Source organism: Erithacus rubecula (genome assembly GCF_903797595.1).
Source record: "Erithacus rubecula genome assembly, chromosome: 3".
Classification (NCBI taxonomy): domain Eukaryota; kingdom Metazoa; phylum Chordata; class Aves; order Passeriformes; family Muscicapidae; genus Erithacus; species Erithacus rubecula.
Window position 1 is genome coordinate 147,676,949 of NC_136689.1, and position 5,069 is coordinate 147,682,017.

Consider the following 5,069-nt stretch of genomic DNA (forward strand, 5'->3'; position numbering starts at 1 on the left):
ACAGGATGGTAGAACAAAAGCACACAGCAAACTACATTTCCCTGGTCTGCCATGTCAAGAGGCAAATCTCCTCACAGAGATGGAGAGGAAGTTACAAAGCTCTCAGCCCCAATCTTTTACAATATGTCCATATATGCCACCAACTGTACAAAGCCATCCAAGGAGTTCTGAAAAGAAGGCTGAGATCTCTGCTGCTGCAGAAAATGAGATTCCATTTGAGCTCTCTCTGCATGCAGGTCTCATAAGCATGATAAAACACATGAAACACCTCCTTTGATATGGGAGGATCAGTTGCTTCAGATGACATCAAAACTTACTTGCAGCACTACAGTTCTTACTGTGTTCTAGCCACACTTGGCCTGAAGACATGTTGGATTCTTTTAATATAAACTGTTACTCAAAAAACTTGTTTACTGTGCCGTTCAGTTGTCAAGAAATGAAGCAAGACAGAGGTAACTTTAAAGAACATGTGTTCAAATATTTACAATTACATTAGTTAGAGCTCCAACTAACAATGCAATATTCTTCTGATTCATTTACTCAGTGCTCAGTAGTCTACTGTATAACAGTAGCATCTGGCTGTGTTGAGAATCTTCTGTGAGACCTCAGAGGCAAAAACTCAGATAATAAAAAAAATATTCCACATTGCAAGCTTAGCTGCTGAAAACAAGTCTAAACCCAAATACATTACTAATAGTGAAAAACATTTTTCCAGACTCTAGGGCAAATTGCAGGACAGCAGTGTCTTTCATGGTGTGCTATTTAACTATGAAGGCTCTGCAGACCTCTCCTTCCTCTGCCCCATAAAAGTCACACTGGCTCCATTAGTGCACCTGCAGATGAGAAATGGCAAAGGCAAACAAGGAAGCAAAGCTGCACTTCACATCTGCCATCCCTTACAAACTGGAAACATGGAAACCAGATGGGGTGAATATTCCCAAAGGAGTAGGGGGAATTTTCTTGTCTTTTTTCCTCCTAGGAGCAGCACAGTATTTTGTGAACTAAACCAGAGAAAAGGCTTCTCACCATTACAGCTTATTCTAGGGAAATTAGTAGCCCTGGGATTGTCATTCTGCAAGGAACATGAAGGCCAAAAATATAAGTACAAAATTGTCCCAGCCTCAAAAGCATGCTGCTGTTACTGCAGTAAAGGGCTCCCCAGAAAACACAGCAAGGAGGGTCAAACACTGGGGCAGTGTTTTCTTCCCACACTCACTGGCTAGTCCTGGTCAGATCATCAGGAATTAAATACATGGTTAGAAGGACTGAGCACTTCTAGGTCAATACCTGAACTGATTGGATTAGTGAACCAACCAAAAGCCTAAATCAATTCTCAGTTTTCCCATAATGATGGGCGACTAATAGGAATAATTAAAAAAAAAATTTGCAGATAAAGACCAGGAAGAGCAGTAATTAGCAAAAAACCTAAAAAATTATTTTATTGACTGAGAGAAATTATCATTATTCCTGATAGGGAAGGAAGAGAAGGGAACAAGGTCAGATATGTGCACTGCCATGTAGAATCTGCTGTTCAAGTAATAGAGGACAGACACACAATTTTTGCAGTATCTGATGAAGGTTACATGGAAATCCACTGAGTTTGGAGAATGAGTATCTTTGTCCTTGAAAGAAGTTTGCAACCTGCTTGATGCTGCAATTTCCTGCATTTCAAGGGAGAAGTTTGTCAGGTTTTTTCTTGGCAGCTTTTGCTACCAAGAATATCCCTGGTGTCCTTGTTGTGAGGAGAGGAAAGGGCTAAAAAAAAGAATTGAAGAATAACTACATTTTTCCACAGAGATGAATGTGAACTGGGGGCTGGAGAGACTAACAAATTCTCAGAAAACTTCTGGGGAGAAAAAAAAAAATCTATCATCCTGGCCTAGGTGCAGAGACAGAGACACCCTGTAAGCCCTGACATCTGCCTACAAAAAGGGATGAAGACCCAGAGCAAGGAGGGGTTAAACTTTGCAAGAAGTGAGAGACACCTGCTTCTATCACTGTTTCAGCTGCCTAAAAAAAAACACATGGCAGATAGAGCTGCACCAGATAAGCCCACCTCTGCACCAAACTGGAGCTGTCTTTTGAGAGAGGGCAGGGCAAGAAAAGTGTTGGGAGTTTTCACGACAGCTCATCCTGAGCACCAGATCAGATTTCTTTGGAGCAAACTCTACCACGTCAAAGATGCTCCTTAGTATAGTTTCTCCAGCATGCACTGTCACTCAAGTGACAAAGACAGCATACTGCTTGTTACCCCATGCCATTCTGCTGGTGACAAACCTACCCCAGAATTTCATCCTGAATGCTAAATGGTGGCTATTCTCTGGAGTCTGAGTGATTCTGTTTCACACCTTGTGCCTCCTCCTTCTGCTGATGTTTGCCTGCTACAGAAACGTATATAGCAGTACCATGAGTACAAAGTAATTCCTCTGGCAGCTTACTACGAGCCAATCTATGACAATTCAGCCAAGCATTGCCTTTGCTTAACTCTCACAGCTTTTACAGAATCTTGGAGCCTGGTTGGAGCCAACTTCCTGGGCAAAATTACTCTCAGATGATAAATATAGCTCACAGGCTGCTGGGCCTCCAAGGGAGGGAAGATGACCCCACCAAACACCTTTGCTCAGGTGTAGCTGGCTGTGATCACACAGAGAGTGCCAGCTCACATCTGTGAGTAACAGATACAAACAGTAGAGAGTAAAAAAAATCTGCTCTCACCCTGATTGTGGCTATTTGAAACCCTTCCCACTGGCTTTCTGAGTCTTCCTCTAAAACTGGGTATGAGGTGCTGTAAAATCAGAATCACCTGTGTCAGATAAGAAACTGTAAAATAAATCACTGAGCCAAACAGAAAATTACTATGCCTTACTCTTACTTATATAGTTCCTCTTCCTAACCACCCCACTTCCAAAAAAAAACCAAAATAAAAAAAATTAAAAAAGGAAAAGAACTAACAACCACACAACCTACAGCTGTATAAACTGCTGTTTGCTTTAAACTGGGCATCAAAATTTGAGTGGCACATCCTGTTTTCTGGGCTGTTTTGCCAAGGGTGGGCCATGCTCCCACTGTGGCCGTAGCCTATGTGAGTAAACCCAACCAGAACCAGCCCTGGCTCACACTTGCTCTGCATCATTCCAAAATACCCACTCCCTTGTGAACAGACACAGCAGCAGATTGAGCAGACGCTCAGTCAGAGCCTTCAAATTTCTAAATAAACACTTTTCTTGTCTCTGATGTTCTTTCAGAGGCAGTACAAATAAACATTCAAAGATGATAGCTAAGCACCCTTTTGTCAGGTTCCACTTAGCACTTGCTCTAAATTCAATTTTATGTGTTTGTATTATACACAATTGGGGCAGGGGAAAAAAAGGAAGCTATCAGCAGAAAAATCGTTCTTAACTAAATTCTACTAATTTTTTCTATCTGTAAGTGAAGCCATTCACTTCTGTGAAACGCTGGCAACAGTTGCTTTGCACCAGTTCACAAGCAGATTGAAATCCTCATGAACTGGGAAAGAATATAAAATAAAAAAAAAGTTACTTACCAGTGTAATCAAATTCTTGATTAAATCAGAGCCAAGTGTGAAGTGAAAATGATTGCAATGGAGCTATGTCACAGCCATGAGGTTTAGGGAACTCATCCTGTGCTCCTCAGCAGAACACTGAGCAAGTGGGTGCTTAATGACTGCCACGAAAGATGGGATTGAAACAGCTGTGAATAGTTGACAATTCATGGCCTCTGAAATGCAAGAGGTCTTGCTAGATAATCAGAAAGAACTCTCTAGCATGGGAATGCACTAATTTATGATAACATTGCTCTTAGATTAGCCCCAAGGCCTATCAGGTCATGGAATATGCTGATAAACTTGACAAGTAATCAGAATATATGATTATTGGAAAATGTTCACAGTTGTTAGAAATGAAGCAAAGGTGTTCATACATGGTTATTGAAGACTTGGCTTTATGACACTAGATAATTAAAGCAATACCCATTTAGCCTTTATGGCTAGTATATTACCATTTATTTTTCAAATGCTTCAAGCTACTAAATATGATGAGAAATTAATAATAAAAGAAATAAAGCAATAAGATAATTCTACTGAGCCAAGTTTCACATACATAATTGATATCCATTCCATTACCAGAGGCCAAACATTCCTTGTTTCTCTGACATGAACAGCCCCATTGATATAGTGCAAGTACAAAGTAGGAACCAGCCTCCAATGAGATGCCTATGTGGTATTCCAAGCTTGAACAATATTTTACTATTTTAAATTGATGATAAATTCTCAGGGATTTAAAAATATTGATGAGGCCCTGTTACTTTGTAGAATTAAAAAATTACACATGGTCCAGTATTTTGAGTGCAGGCATTTTAAAGCAACAGCCATTACTAGAAATCCTTACCAACGTTTCTTGAAGAGTTTGTTTCTAACACTTGGAATGTAAAGTATTCACAGGTAACTGTTAATTTTCTTTGGCTGAAGAGTTGTAAAGTAAGACCACTCCTGGAAGCTTTTAAATGACACTAAGTACTGTAACCAATGCCCTTTTTCAGAGCACAGTAAAGGTCTGCAGCTGTTGCTGTTTTTGTTAAAATCTGATTCCGTTTCCTTGAAGATAAGACAAACTACATAAAAGCAAGGAAAACAAGATTGATGCAGGGTCTGTGTCAGATAACAGCTCTTTCTTGTAGCTCCTTTTTTTTCCTTAGTTTGAGCACAGCACTGTTTCACAGGCCAGTCTGAGACATTGCAGAATTGTTGTTGTATCAGGCTTGACAAAGTGTTGCTTGTCCAGACTCAGAGTGATGGTCCTGGCTGGCAGATTCAGGCTTTAAAAAAAAAAAAAAAAAAAAAAAAAAAAAAAAAAAAATTGAAAGAATTAACAGAAGTGATGAAACAACACGAGAAAGAAGGTGACAAAGGGAAATTCAAATCCTGTGTTCTGGATGATATATGTTAAGAGAAGTTTCTAGTCTGCAAACAGTGTGTGAGGTTCAAACTGAGCATCCTGGTGAATGCCAAGGCTGTGTGATCCTCACTGCTGTACAAAAATTTCCCAAGGGAA

The 5,069-nt window shown here is 40.0% G+C and overlaps 1 long non-coding RNA gene across 1 annotated transcript; it reads right to left on the reverse strand.

Annotated features, from left to right (window-relative positions):
• Positions 1-745: 745 nt before the first annotated feature.
• LOC306800256 lies at positions 746-3,637 on the reverse strand. Its single transcript, XR_013773785.1, has 3 exons — positions 3,545-3,637; positions 2,282-2,381; positions 746-833 (listed from the first exon to the last, which is right to left on the reverse strand). It is a non-coding gene; the product is annotated as an uncharacterized lncRNA (long non-coding RNA).
• Positions 3,638-5,069: the final 1,432 nt, after the last annotated feature.